We start from the raw sequence: 26,390 nt of genomic DNA on the forward strand, positions 1-26,390 counted from the left end.
GATCCTTGTTGCTTCCAGGCATCACCCTCCCCGTGAGGAAGGCAATACCACTGTAACAATGGGCCTCCTGGGGTGTTACATTAGCCCCTGCGCTAGTCCCTAAAATGTATGAGAGCCACCCACACTGTTTTAGGGTCCCTCACGCGATGTGTAAAGGTCTCCAATTGTTTATGATGCCCCCACATCACACCACAAGTTTTCATTAAAAAATAAAAAAAAGCCTATGCTCACCTAACCCGGATCCTGACAAGTCCAGTGGCAAGGAAACGTGCTGTTAAAGTGCCGACCCATGCACAGAACATCAGATTACCAGCCAGGGAGTCTGATGTCTTGTGTGTCGGCACCTTGGGAGTTTTGTAGACTGCAAGCTTTAGGCGACCTACAGTGTACAGAACAGAAAGCTATAGTGCAGGGAGATCTTTTCTCGCTGCTCTACCGCAGGGCTTAACTGTATCGGCGTGCTGTGTATGCTGATCAGTTATGTGCAGCGGATCTCTGAGTGGGCCCCTCTAAACATGGGGTCCAGGACAACCGCTCTCTCTGCATCCCCAGTAGATATGCTACTGCTGCCCAGTCTTTCTACTGTGCCCCGTGGTCACACTTCCCCCTGCATAGTTTCACCAAAGTGATGTGCCCTCACAATCTCCCTTTCTATTATGCCCCTCCTCACTACCCAGACTCTCTGTCACCTCTTAACTCCCCCCATACTGTTTCCTCACACTTTTGCCACATATTGTACCCTAAAACATTTCTACCCCAAACTATCACCCCACACTTTCAAAGTCATACTGTCCCCTCACATATTTCTCCCCATATGGTCCTTGCACACATTCCCCCCATTCTGTCTACTCACACTTTTCTCCACCCGTACTGTCCCTTCACACTTCCTTCCAATAGTGCCCCCTACCATTCATCACATACTGTCACCTAACGCTATTTCCCCATATTGCACCCTCACACATTTCTCCCCTATAATGTCTCCTCGTACTCTTTTGTCCCCTCACACTTTACTCCCTGTTATGATCAGGTGACCTTGGAGCAGCATGAAAACTTTCACTGGAGTAGGTGGTAACTATACTGACCGCAAACCCTGATCTTATCACCGCAACTAGAAGTAGCCGTGGGGTGTGCCTAACAAAACCTAGACACCTCGACACAGCCGGAGGACTAAATACCCCTATAGATGGAAATAGGAATTTCTACCTTGACTCAGAGCAGAACTCCAAAGGATAGGCAGCTGTTGTGAATTCTGCTCTTGGGCTCCTGTTGTGAATTCTGTTGTCGGGCTCCTCTCCTGTGGTCATGAATGGTACTTCGGCTGGTTCTGTCCATGGACTTCCTCTGGTGGGTGTTTCTGAGTTTCCTTCCACAGGTGACGAGGTTAATTCGTTAGCTGGCTGCTCTATTTAACTCCACTTAGATCTTTGCTCCATGCCACCTGTCAATGTTCCAGTATTGGTCTAGTTCACTCCTGGATCGTTCTTGTGACCTGTCTTCCCAGCAGAAGCTAAGTTCCAGCTTGTATTTCTTTGGTTTGCTATTTTTCTGTCCAGCTTGCTATTTTTATTGTTGTCTTGCTTGCTGGAAGCTCTGGGACGCAGAGGGAGCGCCTCCGCACCGTGAGTAGGTGCGGAGGGTCTTTTTTGCACCCTCTGCGTGGTCTTTTTGTAGGTTTTTGTGCTGACCGCAAAGTAACCTTTCCTATCCTCGGTCTGTTCAGTAAGTCGGGCCTCACTTTGCTAAATCTATTTCATCTCTGTGTTTGTATTTTCATCTTTACTCACAGTCATTATATGTGGGGGGCTGCCTTTTCCTTTGGGGAATTTCTCTGAGGCAAGGTAGGCTTTATTTTTCTATCTTCAGGGCTAGCTAGTTCCTTAGGCTGTGCCGAGTTGCATAGGGAGCGTTAGGCGCAATCCACGGCTATTTCTAGTGTGTTTGATAGGATTAGGGATTGCGGTCAGCAGAGTTCCCACGTCCCAGAGCTCGTCCTTATTATCAGTAACTATCAGGTCATTCCGTGTGCTCTTAACCACCAGGTCCATTATTGTCCTGACCACCAGGTCATAACAGGCTCCCTCCAGTGGTTGTAAGTGGCACTTTTGTGAGTTCTGCTCTTGGGCTCCCTCCGGTGGTTTTAAGTGGAATGGCTGCTCCTTGGATTTAGCTGACTGCAGCTGCTTCCACTGATTGTCTATTCTGCTCGGCTATTTAGCCTGGCTCTTTCCTTCAGCTTGTGCCACTTGTCTATGGTTCCTGGTTGGATTCACATCTCTTTGGATTTCCCTGTTATCCTGACCAGTTCAGCAAAGCTAAGTCCTTGCTTGCTCTTTTCTGTCCACAGGTTGTGGACTTATCCGTTCTGTGCTTTCTATGTTTGTCCAGCTTGTCAGTATGAATTAATTCTGTGATGCTGGAAGCTCTGGGAAGCAGATTTACCCTCCACACCTTTAGTCAGGTGTGGAGATTTTTGTAAACTCTGTGTGGATTTTTTGTAGTGTTTTATACTGACCGCACAGTATTCCATCCTGTCCTATCTATTTAGCTAGACTGGCCTCCTGTGCTCATCCTGGTTTCATTCTGTGTATGTCTTTTCCCTCTCCACTCACAGTCATTACTTGTGGGGGGCTATCTATCCTTTGGGGATTTTCTCTGAGGCAAGATAGTTTTCCTGTTTCTATCTTTAGGGGTAGTTAGTTCTCAGGCTGTGACGAGGTGCCTAGGGAGTGTTAGGAGCATTCCATGGCTACTTCTAGTGTTGTGTTGAGCTTAGGGACTGCGGTCAGTACAAGTACCACTTCCTTCAGAGCTCGTCCCATGTTGCTCCTAAACCACCAGATCATAACAGTACAAGTGGCCAAAAATGAATTAAATGCATCTCAAAAGAAGGAAAAAATTCTGAGCCATTTTTTTTTCTGTGCTCTCTTTTGTCTTTTTTTTCCTCTTGATCTCTGGGTGGTTCAGGATTTATGCTCTGGCATGGATGCTCAGGGTTTGTTTTCTCGTGTGGATCAACTTGCTGCAATAGTACAGAGTATCCAAGATTATGTTGTCCAGACTCCGGCTTTGGAGCCTAGAATTTCTACTCCTGATTTTTTGGGGGGGGACAGATCCAAGTTTTTGAACTTTAAAAATAACTGCAAATTGTTTTTTGCTTTGAAACCCCGTTCTTCTGGTGATCCCATTCAGCAAGTTAAAATCATCATATCCTTGCTGCGTGGTGACCCTCAGGACTGGGCATTCTCCCTTGAATCAGGGGATCCGGCATTGCTGAATGTAGACGCATTTTTTCAAGCATTCGGATTATTGTATGACGAACCTAATTCTGTGGATCATGCAGAAAAAACCCTGTTGGCCCTGTGTCAAGGTCAGGAAGCGGCAGAATTATACTGCCAGAAATTTAGGAAGTGGTCTGTGCTCACTAAATGGAATGAGGATGCTCTGGCTGCTATTTTCAGAAAAGGTCTTTCTGAAGCCCTTAAAGATGTTATGGTGGGCTTCCCTACGCCTACTGGTTTGAGCGAATCTATGTCTCTAGCCATTCAGATTGATCGGCGTTTGCGCGAGCGCAAAGCTATGCACCATATGGCAGTGTCCTCTAAGCAGAGTCCTGAACCTATGCAATGTGATAGGATTTTGACTTAAACAGAATGGCAGGAATTCAGACGTCAGAATAGGCTGTGTTTTTACTGTGGTGATTCTGCTCATGTTATTTCTGATTGCCCTAAACGTACTAGGAGGGTCGCTAGGTCTGTTACCATTAGTACTGTACAGCCTAAATTTCTTTTATCTGTGACCCTGATTTGCTCATTGTCGTCCTTTTCTGTCATGACATTTGTGGATTCAGGCGCTGCCCTGAACTTAATGGACTTAGAATTCGCCAGGCGCTGTGGTTTTTCCTTGCAGCCTTTGCAGAGCCCTATTCCTTTGAGGGGCATTGATGCTACTCCATTGGCCAAGGATAAACCTCAGTACTGGACGCAGATGACCATGTACATGGCTCCTGCACATCAGGAAAATTGCCGTTTTCTGGTGTTGCATAACCTGCATGATGTTGTTGTACTGGGTTTTCCATGGTTACAGGAACATAATCCGGTGCTGGATTGGAAAACTATGTCTGTGACTAGTTGGGGTTGTCAAGGGGTACATAGTGACGTTCCTTTGATGTCAATTTCCTCTTCCCCCTCTTCTGAGGTCCCTGAGTTTTTGTCGGATTTCCAGGATGTATTTGATGAGCCCAAGTCCAGTTCCCTTCCTCCACATAGGGACTGTGATTGTGCTATTAACTTGATTCCTGGTTGTAAGTTCCCTAAGGGCCCTGGACGCATATTTCCATGGATTTTATTTCGGATCTTCCTGTTTCCCAGAAGATGTCTGTTATCTGGGTTGTTTGTGACCGGTTCTCTAAAATGGTCCATCTGGTACCTTTGCCTAAGTTGCCTTCCTCCTCAGATTTGGTTCCATTGTTTTTTCAGCATGTGGTACGTTTGCATGGCATTCCGGAGAATATTGTGTCTGACAGAGGTTCTCAGTTTGTCTCTAGGTTTTGGCGGGACTTTTGTGCTAGGATGGGCATTGATTTGTCTTTTTCTTTGGCGTTTCATCCTCAGACTAATGGCCAAACTGAGCGAACTAATCAGATCTTGGAGACCTATTTGAGATGCTTTGTGTCTGCTGATCAGGATGATTGGGTGGCTTTCTTGCCATTGGCCGAGTTTTCCCTTAATAATCGGGCTAGTTCGGCTACTTTGGTTTCACCTTTCTTTTGTAATTTTGGTTTTCATCCTCGTTTTTCTTCTGGGCAGGTTGAGCCTTCTGATTGTCCTGGTGTGGATTCTGTGGTGGACAGGCTGCAGCAGATTTGGACTCATGTGGTGGACAATTTGACGTTGTCTCAGGAAAGGGCTCAACGTTTTGCTAACCGCCGTCGGTGTGTTGGTCCCCGGCTTCGTGTGGGGGATTTGGTTTGGTTGTCTTCTCGTCATGTTCCTATGAAGGTTGTTTCCCCTAAGTTTAAGCCTCGGTTTATTGGTCCTTATAAAATTTCTGAAATTATTAATCCGGTGTCTTTTCGTTTGGCTCTTCCAGCCTCTTTTGCCATTCATAATGTTTTCCATAGATCTTTGTTGCGGAGATATGTGGTGCCCGTTGTTCCCTCAGTTGATCCTCCTGCCCCGGTGTTGGTTGAGGGAGAGTTGGAATATGAGGTCGAGAAAATTTTGGATTCTCGTTTTTCGAGGCGGAGGCTTCAGTATCTTGTCAAGTGGAAGGGTTATGGCCAGGAGGATAATTCTTGGGTTGTTGCCTCCGATGTCCATGCCACCGATTTGGTTCATGCTTTTCACTTGGCTCGTCCTGATCGGCCTGGGGGCTCTGGTGAGGGTTCGGTGACCCTTCCTCAAGGGGGGGTACTGTTATGAATTCCGCTCTTGGGCTCCCTCCGGTGGTTGTAAGTGGCACTTTTGTGAGTTCTGCTCTTGGGCTCCCTCCGGTGGTTTTAAGTGGAATGACTGCTCCTTCGATTTAGCTGTCTGCAGCTGCTTCCACTGATTGTCTATTCTGCTCGGCTATTTAGCCTGGCTCTTTCCTTCAGCTAGTGCCACTTGTCTATGGTTCCTGGTTGGATTCACATCTCTTTGGATTTCCCTGTTATCCTGACCAGTTCAGCAAAGCTAAGTCCTTGCTTTCTCTTTTCTGTCCACAGGTTGTGGACTTATCCGTTCTGTGCTTTCTATGTTTGTCTAGCTTGTCAGTATGAATTAATTCTGTGATGCTGGAAGCTCTGGGAAGCAGATTTACCCTCCACACCTTTAATATTACCATAGTCCTTATTGAAACACAAGGCTGTGAATCACTTCGAGAGTCAAATAAATCACATATTCAATTGTGGAATATCACAAAAGAAACAGAAGTGAGGAAAGGAGGAAAATATCTTTGATAAAATGTAATAAATTTCTTAAAGCAATATATTAAAATAACACAGAACATTAAATATGAAAAAGAAAGAAAAAATGGGGGGGAGGGGGTTAAACCACCAGACTAGGAGAAACAAATCTACACTATACCATAATGGGTTACAATATATTGAAAAAAGATAAATAATATAAACCCAATAAAAAGGTGGTAATACTGGAGTAATGAGAGCGATATAGGCACCACGGAGCCAGGTAAAGGTAAACAAAAGACCTAAAATATTCCCCAGCAGAGTAAATGATCAGGCATACACTGAGTACATGTCTTAAGGTACCGTCACACATAGCGACGCTGCAGCGATACCGACAACGATCCGGATCGCTGCAGCGTCGCTGTTTGGTCGCTGGAGAGCTGTCACACAGACAGCTCTCCAGCGACCAACGATCCCGAGGTCCCCGGTAACCAGGGTAAACATCGGGTAACTAAGCGCAGGGCCGCGCTTAGTAACCCGATGTTTACCCTGGTTACCATCCTAAAAAGTAAAAAAACAAACGCTACATACTTACCTTCCGCTGTCTGTCCTCGGCGCTCTGCTTCTCTGGTCTGGCTGTGAGCGCCGGGCAGCCAGAAAGCAGAGCGATGACGTCACCGCTCTGCTTTCCGGCTGACCGACGCTCACAGCCAGAGCAGGAGGAGAGCAGAGCACAGCGCTGGAGGACAGACAGCGGTAGGTAAGTATGTAGTGTTTGTTTTTTTTTTCCTTTAGGATGGTAACCAGGGTAAACATCGGGTTACTAAGCGCGGCCCTGCGCTTAGTTACCCGATGTTTACCCTGGTTACCAGCGAAGACATTGCTGAATCGGTGTCACACACGCCGATTCAGCGATGTCTACGGGGAGTCCAGCGACGAAATAAAGTTCTGGACTTTCTTCCCCGACCAGCGATCTCCCAGCAGGGGCCTGATCGCTGCTGCCTGTCACACTGGACGATATCGCTAGCCAGGACGCTGCAACGTCACGGATCGCTAGCGATATCGTCTAGTGTGACAGTACCTTTAAACAGGGATACAAAGCAAGAAACAACCTGCTAATGTCCTGTAGAGCAGAGGTCCCCAACTCCAGTCCTCAAGGCCCACCAACATGTCATGTTTTCAGGATTTCCTTAGTTTTGCCCAGGTAATAATTGCATCACCTGTGCAATGCAAAGGAAATCCTGAAAACATGACCTGTTGGTGGGCCTTGAGGACTGGAGTTGGGGACCTCTGCTGTAGAGTACTTCCCAGTAAACAAATGCCAATGTAAGTACACAGCCTGCTGTGCAACGAGTATATTGCCAAGGACTTAGTTTACCTGTCAATCAAGTGATGGTGTCTAGCGCTGAATGGTGATGTGTAGATCAGGTTCCCATGCGCCCGACAAGCGCTGTTTCGCCGTAGCTTCTTCAATGGGGCAAGGACAGGGATAGGGAGGTGTGGAAGGCTTTTTATAGTGAGTGAGAGTAGCGTGGGAACAGCCGGAAAACGCCTACGGCAGCTTGAATTGCGCGCGCTCAAAGGGCCGCCCCACCAGACCAAAGGAGACTTCCGAGCATGCGCACCGTGACACGCAGTGGAATGCACTGCGGTCACGTGATGGCGCCTCCCGGAAGTCAGGGGCAGGGTACGGACCCCACGCGTGCGCAGTGCCGCCGAGGAGTATCTGACCAGGGAAGAGGATAGAGAAGGCGGTAGTCACGAGTGTCAGAGGGGTAATTGCTGCGCGCGAAAAAGGGCCGTCCCACCATACTAAGGGGACTCCGGAGCATGCGCACCGTGACACGCAGTGGAACGCACTGCGGTCACGTAGCTGGCGCATCTCCGGAGTCAGTGGGGGAAGCGGACCCCGCGCGTGCGCAGCGCCACCTCCAGACACATGAAAAGGGAAAGATTGACTCCGAACAGAGCATGTAAACAGTGTGTATATTAATGCTAAACGGAACTGAATATAAATAGGAGGATAAGTTTAAATTAAAAGGCAGAAAAAGAAAAAATATGTGAAGAGAATATAAATAAGAAATAATGCATAATAAATGATAAAAAAATATATATGAAATAAAGGAGGTGGGCAGGCTTTAAATTAAAGGGCAGAGAAAGAAAATATATGTGAAAAAAATATATAAATAAAAAATAATGCATAAAAAATGATAAAAAATGTATATGAAATGAAGGAGGTGGGCAGGCTGGGGTGAAAGAAAAATGGCACTATATTGTGATACGTATTAGTGAAAGGATGCCCATACACATAGACATACATACCTACATGTGAGCATGAAGAATAAGAGGCGGCATTATGTAGTGATGAAATGGGTGAAAGAGTACACGCATATAAACATACATACCCACAAATGTATATGCAGGGTCAAGGTATTAGGAGGCCTCATAGTGATTGGAGAAACTAAAGTAAGAAGTGTGTATGGTAACGTGTTTAAGTGAAGGCAAGTAACCCCAAAAAGGGGGGGAAACATGGACGCCAATAAGTGGAATGAAATTACGGACATAGCCGTCCATAGAAAGACAGCAGTTATTAAGGTGCTAAATATATAGTTAAATGAAAAGCAATGATAATTGCTTGATACAATGTAATCAAAGTGTGATAGAGCAAAAGGCAAAAAACCCAACCCCACATGAAAAAAGGGGGAGATTGTAAAACAGTGACCGTTTAGAAAAGTGTCAATCTATATACTTGAGATCTATGCCTCAAAACTATAGAGATATGGATAATGCTAAAAAAGATAAATAAACAGACTACATGCATAAGTAATGTATAGACTAGATAATGTTTGAGTCCATATGTTGGAGTGTAAACCACCCCTTTTCTTGTTCCGGAGATATAGAGGCACAGGAAAGAACTCAGATTTCCGAAAGACGTTGCGACACCCGAAAGGAAGCCGAGCCATGACAACCGGACATCAGCCATGGTCCATAACGGGACATCGGGAGGACCAGAACAGAAGAGCAACCCATACAGAGACTACGCCACACATGTATAAAGAAGCCTAGGGTAAGAACAACAAAATTAGTATGACATACCAAAACTTACAAAAATAGGTTAAAAGTACCCCACCTAAGGAGGTAAAAGAGAAGAAAACAATTAAAAAGTACGTCGACAACAAGGAATAAAGTTAAAAACACCTAAAAACCGGTCCCTTAGTGTCTAGATAAGGGTGCAGTTACAAGAAAGAATTGAATCCAAAATTCTCGTTGAGGCCACATGGGGTGACTGTGCCAAGCCGATAAATCCACTTGCTTTCAAGTTGTGCTAGTGACCTGGCCAAGTCACCACCACGTGTACCCAAGTCAACCTGATCAATAGCCTTAAAAAGCAATCCTTTTGGGTTACAGTCATGTCTGGTTTTGAAGTGGCGTGGTAAGGTTTTGAGAAGGGAAAGGTCCTGTGTGGTTTTGGCTTTTTCTATATCCCTGACATGTTCGCGTACCTGGAGTTTGATTTCCCGAGTGGTCATACCAATGTATATTAAGCCGCAAGGGCATGTAGCATGGTATATAACGCCTTGGGAGGAACATGTAAGGTGTTTGCGGATCTCCAGAGTCCTGGATCCCCCGGCATTTGTAAAGGAAAGTGTTCTTTTCATGTTGAGGCAGGCCTTGCAAATTCCACATGGGAAGAAACCCTGCTGTAATGGCTTCTGCTTAGATTCGGGGATAGGGTCATAGTGACTGTGTACTAACAAATCACGCAAATTCCTGCTTCTTCTTGCGACCATTGATGGACCAGAGGGGAGAATTTTTTGAAGAATAGGGTCCGTCAGAAGAATGTTCCAATGCTTCTTAAATATGAGTTTAAGGTCATTCCAACAATTATTGTATGTTGTGATGTACAGGTCCTTCTCAAAAAATTAGCATATAGTGTTAAATTTCATTATTTACCATAATGTAATGATTACAATTAAACTTTCATATATTATAGATTCATTATCCACCAACTGAAATTTGTCAGGTCTTTTATTGTTTTAATACTGATGATTTTGGCGTACAACTCCTGATAACCCAAAAAACCTGTCTCAATAAATTAGCATATTTCACCCATCCAATCAAATAAAAGTGTTTTTTAATAACAAACAAAAAAACCAACAAATAATAATGTTCAGTTATGCACTCAATACTTGGTCGGGAATCCTTTGGCAGAAATGACTGCTTCAATGCGGCGTGGCATGGAGGCAATCAGCCTGTGACACTGCTGAGATGTTATGGAGGCCCAGGATGCTTCAATAGCGGCCTTAAGCTCATCCAGAGTGTTGGGTCTTGCGTCTCTCAACTTTCTCTTCACAATATCCCACAGATTCTCTATGGGGTTCAGGTCAGGAGAGTTGGCAGGCCAATTGAGCACAGTAATACCATGGTCAGTAAACCATTTACCAGTGGTTTTTGGCACTGTGAGCAGGTGCCAGGTCGTGCTGAAAAATGAAATCTTCATCTCCATAAAGCATTTCAGCCGATGGAAGCATGAAGTGCTCCAAAATCTCCTGATAGCTAGCTGCATTGACCCTGCCCTTGATGAAACACAGTGGACCAACACCAGCAGCTGACATGGCACCCCACACCATCACTGACTGTGGGTACTTGACACTGGACTTCAGGCATTTTGGCATTTCCTTCTCCCCAGTCTTCCTCCAGACTCTGGCACCTTGATTTCCGAATGACATGCAAAATTTGCTTTCATCAGAAAAAAGTACTTGGGACCACTTAGCAACAGTCCAGTGCTGCTTCTATGTAGCCCAGGTCAGGCGCCTCTGCCGCTGTTTATGGTTCAAAAGTGGCTTTACCTGGGGAATGCGGCACCTGTAGCCCATTTCCTGCACACGCCTGTGCACGGTGGCTCTGGATGTTTCCACACCAGACTCAGTCCACTGCTTCCTCAGGTTCCCCAAGGTCTGGAATCGGTCCTTCTCCACAATCTTCCTCAGGGTCCGGTCTCCTCTTCTCGTTGTACAGCGTTTTCTGCCACATTGTTTCCTTCCAACAGACTTACCATTGAGGTGCCTTGATACAGCACTCTGGGAACAGCCTATTTGTTGAGAAATTTCTTTCTGGGTCTTACCCTCTTGCTTGAGGGTGTCAATGATGGCCTTCTTGAAATCTGTCAGGTCGCTAGTCTTACCCATGATGGGGGTTTTGAGTAATGAACCAGGCAGGGAGTTTATAAAAGCCTCAGGTATCTTTTGCATGTGTTTAGAGTTAATTAGTTGATTCAGAAGATTAGGGTAATAGGTCGTTTAGAGAACCTTTTCTTGATATGCTAATTTATTGAGACAGGTTTTTTGGGTTATCAGGAGTTGTATGCCAAAATCATCAGTATTAAAACAATAAAAGACCTGACAAATTTCAGTTGGTGAATAATGAATCTATAATATATGAAAGTTTAATTGTAATCATTACATTATGGTAAATAATGAAATTTAACACTATATGCTAATTTTTTGAGAAGGACCTGTATCTTACCTGATTTGCGGTTTCTTTTGGCTTTTTTTGGGAGGAATATAGTAGACAGTCTCTAGGAGTGTTTTGAGCCCTTCTGTAGCCTTTTCGAATGTTTCTTTTACTGTACCCCCGTTGTAAAAATCTGTCTGTAAGGTCTGCCGCTTGCTTCTCAAAGTCAGAGCTTTCAGAGCAGATGCGCCTAGCCCTTAAAAACTGTCCAATCGGGATTCCTTTGATAATTGTGGGTAAGTGCGATGAGCTGGCGTGTAGTAACGAGTTGGTTGCGGTGGGTTTTCTATATAGGTCAGTACAAATGATACCATCAGACACTTTGATCTTTATATCCAAAAATTCTAAATCACGACCACATTTGTAGGTCAAGAAAATGTTCCGGTTGTTGTTATTAAGTTTGGACATCAGGTTTTGAAGGTCCAGGGGCGTTCCTTCCCAGATGAACCACACATCATCAATGTATCTCATGCAACCCTGGACCCACTGTATTTCTGGGATGGTGTCTCCTTGGAAGATTTCCCTTTCCCAGGCTCCCAGAAAAAGGTTGGCGTATGAGGGGGCACAAGAGGCCCCCATAGCAGTACCTTGGGTCTGCAAATAGGTGTGTCTGTTGAAGGTGAAGATGTTATGTGTTAAAACGAAATCCAGGAGGGTGAGAATAATAGGAATGATAGATCTGTCCAAGTCACTAGTTTTTAGAAACCATTCGACCGCCTTGAGGCCATCCGCATGCCTAATGGAGGTGTATAGGGCCTCCACGTCGGCCGTTACCATGGTCATGTATCCAGAGACAGATTGTTAAGTCTCTGGAGAGCCGCCGTAGTGTCCTGAATATAGGACGGTAGAGTGAATACCAGGGGTTTGAGAAAAAAATCTATAAAATCCGAGATAATTTCGTATAGGCCACCATTTCCTGAGATGATAGGCCTACCCGGGGGATCCAAAGGATCCTTGTGGAGTTTGGGCAGTAGATACAGAGTGGGTAATCTAGGACGCAATTTTTGGACAGTCTCAACCATTTTTTTGATAATAATCCCCTGTTCAAAAGCTTTTTCTATTATAAGGAGAAGGTCTGCATGATATTTAGAGAGGGGGTTGTGTGTCAATTTTTTGTAACATCCCGGTGCGTTCAGTAGTTTATAGGCTTGCTTTTCGTACATGTCTATTGGCCATATTATTAGGTTACCGCCTTTGTCTGCTGGTTTGAATACCACGTCTTTTAGTGACTGTAAGTGGACCAGAGCTCGTTTTTCATCTTTATTCAAATTGGAATGCCAGGCAGGTTTTGCAGATAAGGATTCAATTTCGGCAGTAATGACCCTCGTGAACACATCAATGGCCGAACATGTATTCAAAGGGGGAAATTTTCGAGACTTGTTAAATAAGTTGTGGGGGAAATTGCTTACCTGGGATGTGGCATTTTCCTGTAAAAGCTCCTCCAGGTTTCTCAGCGTTTCGCTTTCTTCCACTGTAGAAAACGTATCATTGATATCAGTTTTAGAGTGAAATTTTTTGAGAATGAGTTTCCTGGAGAAAAGGTGTAGATCTCGAACTGCAGTGAAGGTGTCCAATCGACCCGTAGGTGAAAAGGTTAAACCTTTCTCCAGGAGTCTCACTTCAGCCATAGATAACTCATATTTGGACAAATTGATTACCTTGAGTTGGTCTCCTTGAGTACACAGAGCTTTTGATCTGGTAACGATGTCTGGTAATCTTCTATCGGTTTTTGACGTTTCTCCTGTGGTGTTTTCCCCATCACTTTGGGAAGTATTGGCATCTGAGGTTGATATTGCCGAGCTGGCGGAAGGACTGCGATGGAGATTCGTTTTATTTGTTTTTTATTATCTCTCTGTTTGTTCCTTCCAGGGTGGTTGGATTTTTTATTTTGCCACCGGTATATTTTGTCCGTATCATAGTCATTAAGATCCCTTTGAAATTTCCTGATCTTGTTCTGACACACCTCCTTCTCCCATTTGTCCACGTCCTTGTTAATTTCCATCATAATCTGATCGTAATTTTCCGTTGGGATATCATTCATAAGGTGTTTTTCACACTCTTCAATTTCTGAGTCCAAAGCCGTCAGTGACATGGAATTCTTGTCGATGATGATCTGGATAAATTCCAGGGAGCATGTCGTGGCCGTTGAGAGCCAACGTTTGGTTAGGACATCATCCTCTAGTTCAAATGACGGATATAGTTGGACTCGCAGTCCCCTCGGGATGATTTGTTTATCAAGATAGTTCTCCAAAGCATACCGATTCCACCATATACGTGTCTTTTTGTATAAGGCATTTCTGTATTGTCTGATCAGGTCTTTATTGTTAATAACTGCATCCTCATTAGTCCTGGTGGCCCCCTGTTTGAATAGGTCAGATGCCTTTGCTTGCCAGGTTTTTTCCCTGGCTTTAAAATCCATTTTGTGGAAAAAGCGGACAATCTGTCTATGAAATACAGAGATCATTAATATTACCATAGTCCTTATTGAAACACAAGGCATGCTCACATGTAGGTATGTATGTCCATGTGTATGGGCATCCTTTCACTAATACGTATCACAATATAGTGCCATTTTTCTTTTACCCCAGCCTGCCCACCTCCTTCATTTCATATACATTTTTTATCATTTTTTATGCATTATTTTTTATTTATATATTTTTTTCACATATATTTTCTTTCTCTGCCCTTTAATTTAAAGCCTGCCCACCTCCTTTATTTCATATATATTTTTTATCATTTATTATGCATTATTTCTTATTTATATTCTCTTCACATATTTTTTCTTTTTCTGCCTTTTAATTTAAACTTATCCTCCTATTTATATTCAGTTCCGTTTAGCATTAATATACACACTGTTTACATGCTCTGTTCGGAGTCAATCTTTCCCTTTTCATGTGTCTAAAGGTGGCGCTGCGCACGCGCGGGGTCTGCTTCCCCCACTGACTCCGGAGATGCGCCAGCTACGTGACCGCAGTGCGTTCCACTGCGTGTCACGGTGCGCATGCTCCGGAGTCCCCTTAGTATGGTGGGACGGCCCTTTTTCGCGCGCAGCAATTACCCCTCTGACACTCGTGACTACCGCCTTCTCCATCCTCTTCCCTGGTCAGATACTCCTCGGCGGCACCGCGCACGCGCGGGGTCCGTACCCTGCCCCTGACTTCCGGGAGGCGCCATCACGTGACCGCAGTGCGTTCCACTGCGTGTCACGGTGCGCATGCTCGGAAGTCCCCTTTGGTCTGGTGGGGCGGCCCTTTGAGCGCGCGCAATTCAAGCTGCCGTAGGCGTTTTCCGGCTGTTCCAACGCTACTCTCACTCACTATAAAAAGCCTTCCACACCTCCCTATCCCTGTCCTCGCCCCATTGAAGAAGCTACGGCGAAACAGCGCTTGTCGGGCGCATGGGAACCTGATCTGCACCTCACCATTCAGCGTTAGACACCATCACTTGATTGACAGGTAAACTAAGTCCTTGGCAATACACTCGTTGCACAGCAGGCTCTGTACTTACATTGGCATTTGTTTACTGGGAAGTACTCTACAGGACATTAGCAGGTTGTTTCTTGCTTTGTATCCCTGTTTAAGACATGTACTCAGTGTATGCCTGATCATTTACTCTGCTGGGGAATATTTTAGGTCTTTTGTTTACCTTTACCTGGCTCCGTGGTGCCTATATCGCTCTCATTACTCCAGTATTACCACCTTTTTATTGGGTTTATATTATTTATCTTTTTTCAATATATTGTAACCCATTATGGTATAGTGTAGATTTGTTTCTCCTAGTCTGGTGGTTTAACCCCCTCCCACCCACTTTTTCTTTCTTTTTCATATTTAATGTTCTGTGTTATTTTAATATATTGCTTTAATAAATTTATTACATTTTATCAAAGATATTTTCCTCCTTTCCTCACTTCTGTTTCTTTTGTGATATTCCACAATTGAATATGTGATTTATTTGACTCTCGAAGTGATTCACAGCCTTGTGTTTCAATAAGGACTATGGTAATATTAATGATCTCTGTATTTCATAGACAGATTGTCCGCTTTTTCCACAAAATGGATTTTAAAGCCAGGGAAAAAACCTGGCAAGCAAAGGCATCTGATCTATTCAAACAGGGGGCCACCAGGACTAATGAGGATGCAGTTATTAACAATAAAGTCCTGATCAGACAATACAGAAATGCCTTATACAAAAAGACACGTATATGGTGGAATCGGTCTGCTTTGGAGAACTATCTTGATAAACAAATCATCCCGAGGGGACTGCGAGTCCAACTATATCCGTCATTTGAACTAGAGGATGATGTCCTAACCAAACGTTGGCTCTCAACGGCCACGACATGCTCCCTGGAATTTATCCAGATCATCATCGACAAGAATTCCATGTCACTGACGGCTCAGAAATTGAAGAATGTGAAAAACACCTTATGAATGATATCCCAACGGAAAATTTCGATCAGATTATGATGGAAATTAACAAGGACGTGGACAAATGGGAGAAGGAGGTGTGTCAGAACAAGATCAGGAAATCTCAAAGGGATCTTAATGACTATGATACGGACAAAATATACCGGTGGCAAAATAAAAAATCCAACCACCCTGGAAGGAACAAACAGAGAGATAATAAAAAACAAATAAAACGAATCTCCATCGCAGTCCTTCCGCCAGCTCGGCAATATCAACCTCAGATGCCAATACTTCCCAAAGTGATGGGGAAAACACCACAGGAGAAACGTCAAAAACCGATAGAAGATTACCAGACATCTTTACCAGATCAAAAGCTCTGCGTACTCAAGGAGACCAACTCAAGGTAATCAATTTGTCCAAATATGAGTTATCTATGGCTGAAGTGAAAATCCTGGAGAAAGGTTTAACCTTTTCACCTACGGGTCGATTGGACACCTTCACTGCAGTTCGAGATCTACACCTTTTCTCCAGGAAACTCATTCTCAAAAAATTTCACTCTAAAACTGATATCAATGATACGTTTTCTACAGTGGAAGAAAGCGAAACGCTGAGAAACCTGGAGGAGCTTTTACAGGAAAATGCCACATCCCAGGTAAGCAATTTCCCCCACAACTTATTTAACAAGTCTCGAAAATTTCCCCCTTTGAATACGTTCGGCCATTGATGTGTTCACGAGGGTCATTACTGCCGAAATTGAATCCTTATCTGCAAAACCTGCCTGGCATTCCAATTTGAATAAAGATGAAAAACGAGCTCTGGTCCACTTACAGTCACTAAAAGACGTGGTATTCAAACCAGCAGACAAAGGCGGTAACCTAATAATATGGCCAATAGACATGTACGAAAAGCAAGCCTATAAACTACTGAACGCACCGGGATGTTACAAAAAATTGACACACAACCCCCTCTCTAAATATCATGCAGACCTTCTCCTTATAATAGAAAAAGCTTTTGAACAGGGGATTATTATCAAAAAAATGGTTGAGACTGTCCAAAAATTGCGTCCTAGATTACCCACTCTGTATCTACTGCCCAAACTCCACAAGGATCCTTTGGATCCCCCGGGTAGGCCTATCATCTCGGGAAATGGTGGCCTATACGAAATTATCTCGGATTTTATAGATTTTTTTCTCAAACCCCTGGTATTCACTCTACCGTCCTATATTCAGGACACTACGGCGGCTCTCCAGAGACTTAACAATCTGTCTCTGGATGACCACATGACCATGGTAACGGCCGACGTGGAGGCCCTATACACCTCCATTAGGCATGCGGATGGCCTCAAGGCGGTCGAATGGTTTCTAAAAACTAGTGACTTGGACAGATCTATCATTCCTCTTATTCTCACCCTCCTGGATTTCGTTTTAACACATAACATCTTCACCTTCAACAGACACACCTATTTGCAGACCCAAGGTACTGCTATGGGGGCCTCTTGTGCCCCCTCATACGCCAACCTTTTTCTGGGAGCCTGGGAAAGGGAAATCTTCCAAGGAGACACCATCCCAGAAATACAGTGGGTCCAGGGGTGGATGAGATACATTGATGATGTGTGGTTCATCTGGGAAGGAACGCCCCTGGACCTTCAAAACCTGATGTCCAAACTTAATAACAACAACCGGAACATTTTCTTGACCTACAAATGTGGTCGTGATTTAGAATTTTTGGATATAAAGATCAAAGTGTCTGATGGTATCATTTGTACTGACCTATATAGAAAACCCACCGCAACCAACTCGTTACTACACGCCAGCTCATCGCACTTACCCACAATTATCAAAGGAATCCCGATTGGACAGTTTTTAAGGGCTAGGCGCATCTGCTCTGAAAGCTCTGACTTTGAGAAGCAAGCGGCAGACCTTACAGACAGATTTTTACAACGGGGATACAGTAAAAGAAACATTCGAAAAGGCTACAGAAGGGCTCAAAACACTCCTAGAGACTGTCTACTATATTCCTCCCAAAAAAAGCCAAAAGAAACCGCAAATCAGGTAAGATACAGGTCCTTCTCAAAAAATTAGCATATAGTGTTAAATTTCATTATTTACCATAATGTAATGATTACAATTAAACTTTCATATATTATAGATTCATTATTCACCAACTGAAATTTGTCAGGTCTTTTATTGTTTTAATACTGATGATTTTGGCATACAACTCCTGATAACCCAAAAAACCTGTCTCAATAAATTAGCATATCAAGAAAAGGTTCTCTAAACGACCTATTACCCTAATCTTCTGAATCAACTAATTAACTCTAAACACATGCAAAAGATACCTGAGGCTTTTATAAACTCCCTGCCTGGTTCATTACTCAAAACCCCCATCATGGGTAAGACTAGCGACCTGACAGATTTCAAGAAGGCCATCATTGACACCCTCAAGCAAGAGGGTAAGACCCAGAAAGAAATTTCTCAACAAATAGGCTGTTCCCAGAGTGCTGTATCAAGGCACCTCAATGGTAAGTCTGTTGGAAGGAAACAATGTGGCAGAAAACGCTGTACAACGAGAAGAGGAGACCGGACCCTGAGGAAGATTGTGGAGAAGGACCGATTCCAGACCTTGGGGAACCTGAGGAAGCAGTGGACTGAGTCTGGTGTGGAAACATCCAGAGCCACCGTGCACAGGCGTGTGCAGGAAATGGGCTACAGGTGCCGCATTCCCCAGGTAAAGCCACTTTTGAACCATAAACAGCGGCAGAGGCGCCTGACCTGGGCTACATAGAAGCAGCACTGGACTGTTGCTAAGTGGTCCCAAGTACTTTTTTCTGATGAAAGCAAATTTTGCATGTCATTCGGAAATCAAGGTGCCAGAGTCTGGAGGAAGACTGGGGAGAAGGAAATGCCAAAATGCCTGAAGTCCAGTGTCAAGTACCCACAGTCAGTGATGGTGTGGGGTGCCATGTCAGCTGCTGGTGTTGGTCCACTGTGTTTCATCAAGGGCAGGGTCAATGCAGCTAGCTATCAGGAGATTTTGGAGCACTTCATGCTTCCATCGGCTGAAATGCTTTATGGAGATGAAGATTTCATTTTTCAGCACGACCTGGCACCTGCTCACAGTGCCAAAAACCACTGGTAAATGGTTTACTGACCATGGTATTACTGTGCTCAATTGGCCTGCCAACTCTCCTGACCTGAACCCCATAGAGAATCTGTGGGATATTGTGAAGAGAAAGTTGAGAGACGCAAGACCCAACACTCTGGATGAGCTTAAGGCCGCTATTGAAGCATCCTGGGCCTCCATAACATCTCAGCAGTGTCACAGGCTGATTGCCTCCATGCCACGCCGCATTGAAGCAGTCATTTCTGCCAAAGGATTCCCGACCAAGTATTGAGTGCATAACTGAATATTATTATTTGTTGGTTTTTTTGTTTGTTATTAAAAAACACTTTTATTTGATTGGATGGTTGAAATATGCTAATTTATTGAGACAGGTTTTTTGGGTTATCAGGAGTTGTATGCCAAAATCATCAGTATTAAAACAATAAAAGACCTGACAAATTTCAGTTGGTGGATAATGAATCTATAATATATGAAAGTTTAATTGTAATCATTACATTATGGTAAATAATGAAATTTAACACTATATGCTAATTTTTTGAGAAGGACCTGTACATCACAACATACAATAATTGTTGGAATGACCTTAAACTCATATTTAAGAAGCATTGGAACATTCTTCTGACGGACCCTATTCTTCAAAAAATTCTCCCCTCTGGTCCATCAATGGTCGCAAGAAGAAGCAGGAATTTGCGTGATTTGTTAGTACACAGTCACTATGACCCTATCCCCGAATCTAAGCAGAAGCCATTACAGCAGGGTTTCTTCCCATGTGGAATTTGCAAGGCCTGCCTCAACATGAAAAGAACACTTTCCTTTACAAATGCCGGGGGATCCAGGACTCTGGAGATCCGCAAACACCTTACATGTTCCTCCCAAGGCGTTATATACCATGCTACATGCCCTTACGGCTTAATATACATTGGTATGACCACTCGGGAAATCAAACTCCAGGTACGCGAACATGTCAGGGATATAGAAAAAGCCAAAACCACACAGGACCTTTCCCTTCTCAAAACCTTACCACGCCACTTCAAAACCAGACATGACTGTAACCCAAAAGGATTGCTTTTTAAGGCTATTGATCAGGTTGACTTGGGTACACGTGGTGGTGACTTGGCCAGGTCACTAGCACAACTTGAAAGCAAGTGGATTTATCGGCTTGGCACAGTCACCCCATGTGGCCTCAACGAGAATTTTGGATTCAATTCTTTCTTGTAACTGCACCCTTATCTAGACACTAAGGGACCGGTTTTTAGGTGTTTTTAACTTTATTCCTTGTTGTCGACGTACTTTTTAATTGTTTTCTTCTCTTTTACCTCCTTAGGTGGGGTACTTTTAACCTATTTTTGTAAGTTTTGGTATGTCATACTAATTTTGTTGTTCTTACCCTAGGCTTCTTTATACATGTGTGGCGTAGTCTCTGTATGGGTTGCTCTTCTGTTCTGGTCCTCCCGATGTCCCGTTATGGACCATGGCTGATGTCCGGTTGTCATGGCTCGGCTTCCTTTCGGGTGTCGCAACGTCTTTCGGAAATCTGAGTTCTTTCCTGTGCCTCTATATCTCCGGAACAAGAAAAGGGGTGGTTTACACTCCAACATATGGACTCAAACATTATCTAGTCTATACATTACTTATGCATGTAGTCTGTTTATTTATCTTTTTTAGCATTATCCATATCTCTATAGTTTTGAGGCATAGATCTCAAGTATATAGATTGACACTTTTCTAAACGGTCACTGTTTTACAATCTCCCCCTTTTTTCATGTGGGGTTGGGTTTTTTGCCTTTTGCTCTATCACACTTTGATTACATTGTATCAAGCAATTATCATTGCTTTTCATTTAACTATATATTTGGCACCTTAATAACTGCTGTCTTTCTATGGATGGCTAAGTCCGTAATTTCATTCCACTTATTGGCGTCCATGTTTCCCCCCCTTTTTGGGGTTACTTGCCTTCACTTAAACACGTTACCATACACACTTCTTACTTTAGTTTCTCCAATCACTATGAGGCCTCCTAATACCTTGACCCTGCATATACATTTGTGGGTATGTATGTTTATATGCGTGTACTCTTTCACCCATTTCATCACTACATAATGCCGCCTCTTATTCTTCATGCTCACATGTAGGTATGTATGTCCATGTGTATGGGCATCCTTTCACTAATACGTATCACAATATAGTGCCATTTTTCTTTCACCCCAGCCTGCCCACCTCCTTCATTTCATATACATTTTTTATCATTTTTTATGCATTATTTTTTATTTATATATTTTTTTCACATATATTTTCTTTCTCTGCCCTTTAATTTAAAGCCTGCCCACCTCCTTTATTTCATATATATTTTTTATCATTTATTATGCATTATTTCTTATTTATATTCTCTTCACATATTTTTTCTTTTTCTGCCTTTTAATTTAAACGTATCCTCCTATTTATATTCAGTTCCGTTTAGCATTAATATACACACTGTTTACATGCTCTGTTCAGAGTCAATCTTTCCCTTTTCATGTGTCTGGAGGTGGCGCTGCGCACGCGCGGGGTCCGCTTCCCCCACTGACTCCGGAGATGCGCCAGCTACGTGACCGCAGTGCGTTCCACTGCGTGTCACGGTGCGCATGCTCCGGAGTCCCCTTAGTATGGTGGGACGGCCCTTTTTCGCGCGCAGCAATTACCCCTCTGACACTCGTGACTACCGCCTTCTCCATCCTCTTCCCTGGTCAGATACTCCTCGGCGGCACTGCGCACGCGCGGGGTCCGTACCCTGCCCCTGACATCCGGGAGGCGCCATCGCGTGACCGCAGTGCGTTCCACTGCGTGTCATGGTGCGCATGCTCGGAAGTCCCCTTTGGTCTGGTGGGGCGGCCCTTTGAGCGCGCGCAATTCAAGCTGCCGTAGGCGTTTTCCGGCTGTTCCCATGCTACTCTCACTCACTATAAAAAGCCTTCCACACCTCCCTATCCCTGTCCTCGCCCCATTGAAGAAGCTACGGCGAAACCGCGCTTGTCGGGCGCATGGGAACCTGATCTACACCTCACCATTCAGCGCTAGACACCATCACTTGATTGACAGGTAAACTAAGTCCTTGGCAATACACTCGTTGCACAGCAGGCTCTGTACTTACATTGGCATTTGTTTACTGGGAAGTACTCTACAGGACATTAGCAGGTTGTTTCTTGCTTTGTATCCCTGTTTAAGACATGTACTCAGTGTATGCCTGATCATTTACTCTGCTGGGGAATATTTTAGGTCTTTTGTTTACCTTTACCTGGCTCCGTGGTGCCTATATCGCTCTCATTACTCCAGTATTACCACCTTTTTATTGGGTTTATATTATTTATCTTTTTTCAATATATTGTAACCCATTATGGTATAGTGTAGATTTGTTTCTCCTAGTCTGGTGGTTTAACCCCCTCCCCCCCATTTTTTCTTTCTTTTTCATATTTAATGTTCTGTGTTATTTTAATATATTGCTTTAATAAATTTATTACATTTTATCAAAGATATTTTCCTCCTTTCCTCACTTCTGTTTCTTTTGTGATATTCCACAATTGAATATGTGATTTATTATCCTCCACACCTTTAGTCAGGTGTGGAGATTTTTGTAAACTCTGTGTGGATTTTTTGTAGTGTTTTATACTGACCGCACAGTATTCCATCCTGTCCTATCTATTTAGCTAGACTGGCCTCCTGTGCTCATCCTGGTTTCATTCTGTGTATGTCTTTTCTTTCTCCACTCACAGTCATTACTTGTGGGGGGCTATCTATCCTTTGGGGATTTTCTCTGAGGCAAGATAGTTTTCCTGTTTCTATCTTTAGGGGTAGTTAGTTCTCAGGCTGTGACGAGGTGCCTAGGGAGTGTTAGGAGCATCCCACGGCTACTTCTAGTGTTGTGTTGAGCTTAGGGACTGCGGTTAGTACAGGTACCACTTCCTTCAGAGCTCGTCCCATGTTGCTCCTAAACCACCAGATCACAACAGGCAGCCCCCCACAAATATTGACTGTGCGTAGTAGAGGAAAAGACACACATAGGCAGGAAACAGGATTTAGCAAATGAGGCACACCCTAGCTAAATAGGAAAGGATAGGACAGGATACTAAGCGGTCAGTATTAAAAATCCTTCCAAAAAATCCACAGCAGAAAATACAAAAACTCCACCATCTAACTAAAGATGTGAATACCAAAAAATAAGAAAAAAGAGAAGCGCACTCACCGGTGATGATGATGATACGTCAGATTTATTCGGACATAAATGCTATAATGCATTAGTTCGTGTGTTTTCACTACCCTCCCTGCATTATAGCATTTATGTCCGAATAAATCTGACGTATCATCACCGGTGAGTGCGCTTCTCTTTTTTCTTATTTTTTGGTATTTACATGAACTGTTGTACAAGCAGCACCCCGGCAAGTGGTTTTTTTGCCTTATAGGCTACATATGGCAATATAGTGCACTGGAGGAGCGTCATAAGAGTCTAACTAATAGCAGTGGTGCTAATGTCACTTTTTCTTTGAGTTATATTAACTAAAGATGTGGAGTGCATATCTGCATCTCCAGAGAATCCAACAAGACTGAGAAAACACTGACACAGTCTAAGCCGGACAAGAGAAAAACAAATGAATAGCACAGAATATAAGCACACTGCATGTATGCCACAGAAACAAAAAACAGACACTTATCTTTGCTGAATTGACAGCTGAGCAGGAGAAGCCAGAAAGAGATCCAACACTTCAGAAGAAACATTGACAACTGGCAAGGACTAATGAATCCTGCACACCTAAATATCCCAGTCAGAACTGCAATCAGCAGAAACACCTGGCCAGGACTGCGAGTCAGAGACAACTGCATTCCCACCTACAACCACTGGAGGGAACCCAAGAGCGGAATTCACAACTCCCATACTAAACCCTCACACTTTTCTCTCTGATGATGTCCCCTCAGTTTTTACTCCCCACACTGTTTCCTCACACTTTCCTCTCACAAATTTACCCTCCCTTAGGCTACTTTCACATTTCTGTCTTTCCTCTGCCATTGCAATACGTCGATTTTTGAAAAAAAATTGCAGGATCCTGCATTTTTCCATAGACTTGTATTAGCGACGTATCACGACGGATGGACACACGTTTCGTCCTTCGTGCACTGGATTCTGTGGAATGCGACGGGCCGTCTATTGCAAAAAAAAGTTCAAGGGAACGTTTTTCTGTACATTGTATCCAGTGTTTCAGACTGCGCATGCCCAGCAGGAAATCTTGCTCTCACTCTCTTCCCTCACCCAGAATACAGACGGAAATGTGAAAGAACAATCTTCCGTCGATATGTCGCGCCGACACTTTGTGACGGGCGACTACCGACGGAAATGTGAAAGTAGCCTTACTGTGTCCCAATACATTTCCCACATACTGTCCCATCACAATTTGCCCCTTGCACTGTCCCCTCACAATATTCTCCCGCATACCCACCCACCTTCTCTCCCCTTCCCTTACATTGTCCCCTCACTTTTCTGCCCTAATGTTATCCTCTCATACTTTTCTCCCACATATTTTCTTTCTCATAATGATATACTGTTTGCGTTGATGTGAGTACGTAAGGGTGTAGTGTAGCATGTAGTGTGATGTGTTGTGTAGGAAAACTTGTGCTGAATGTTATACTATCATACTATGTACAGTACACTGGAGGAAATTATTGCGTTTCACCTCTTAACCTCTGATAGTATTCAGTATATTGTATGTTTGTTTCTCACAACAAATTGTACTGAAGGAATTTCAATTTTGAAAAGTACAAAAGTATTTTGATAAGTTTTACTAATCTGTAACTTTCTACAGTATATATAGAGAACCCCATTGAGGCCATGTGGACACCTTGAAGATTAGAACAGTACTTTCAATTGGTATTTTGAAGTCAAAACCAGGGCTTGTTTCACTACGGATGCTAAACACTAAATGTGTAAAAAAAAGTTTTTACTTTTATATTGACGGGGGTTATTTAGGCTTGGGGTTCAAGTCTGCAGTCACTCTCTGTCAAGGTTCTCTGGTGGAGACATTGAGAGCAGTTGATCATGTGATGTACTTTTGGCCTCATTCCAACTTAACATGTCTGATCTCACTCAATTCACTTGTATTGAGAGAGGCCACAAATATCTATTTAGCGCGTAATCACATGTAAGCAAATCGCATACCTGTGCCCTGACGCCAGGTATCAGATTCCTAAAGCAGGCAGAATGTGTGCAGGGAGAATTCACAAGTCTGCAGTGAGATAGACTGACTGCAGACTTGAATGCCAAGCCATTTTAATGAGTTGCCTTCTACTTTTATTTCAAAATTGCTTTGTTTTCAATCTGGAGGGATTCGGATAATCAATGTACATCCCAAGGATGGGGCTGTGTGTGTCAGCATAAAAACATGCTATTGCATTGTACCTGATTGTCAGTGAGGTTTGTGTTGATACCTGTGACCTATATTGACCATGACCATCATAAAAAGAACCTAACCCTGCTTGATTTTTGGTGACAAGTTGCATGTATATTTTCCTGCATAAAGTTTAATGTAAGTCACTTTCTGCATTTTGACTGTTTTTGTGTAAAACAGCAAGTCACATAAAAATCACACAAAACTTCTTTGTCAAACAACTCATGTGCAATCTGCTTTAGTGTGACTAAAGTCTCCGTGTAGCTGAAAGTTTCATGCATTATAGAAATGTATGAAAAATATATATTCCCTCTATTACCATAATACAAAAATAATACAAAACTTTGGAGGGGCAATCCTAACTTAAACGTATATAGAGTATCAACACAATATGTAATAGATGGAATACCGTTTTAATTGTAATTTGTTGATGCTAAATGTACTCTTAGTATGATTGTAAAAAACTAAGACAAAAAAATAATATAGGAATTGTAGTTGACATAATTTTGATTAAAAAAAAAACAGAAAAGCCATCCTACTACGTCCTAACCTCTAGTATTAAATCCTTAACAAATGTCACATGACGTAATGTGAATAAGGACTGTGAAGGACTGAAAGTTGGTGTACATGCAGCGTGTAGGCACATGTTCACACTGGCCATTAAACAGTGAAAACCTAAGATAAAACCAAAAAGCCAGATAATTACGGTATTTAAACATTTTTGAAATCTAACTTCTAAATTATCACAAAAGTTCTTTTTTAACTATATATTCCAGCATCGTCCACATTATGATTATATCTCCAGAAATAATTCTTTGCATTGCTATTGTTTATTCCTTTTATTCTCTACAGTCTGCAGTCATTCTGGGCATTTTAATGAGGATGTAAACTGATTACTGTAAGCAGGAAGTATCATAACCCAATAGCATGAAAATAATAATCATAAATCACAGGAAGTCCTCATAAATCTGCACAAATTATCTAATTAGGGCCCCAACCTTAATCTGAGAATCCAAGTTCTCAGCTACAATACAAGCATAACAAATCTCTCATATGTCA

Source organism: Ranitomeya imitator, chromosome 2 (genome assembly GCF_032444005.1).
Source record: "Ranitomeya imitator isolate aRanImi1 chromosome 2, aRanImi1.pri, whole genome shotgun sequence".
NCBI lineage: Eukaryota > Metazoa > Chordata > Amphibia > Anura > Dendrobatidae > Ranitomeya > Ranitomeya imitator.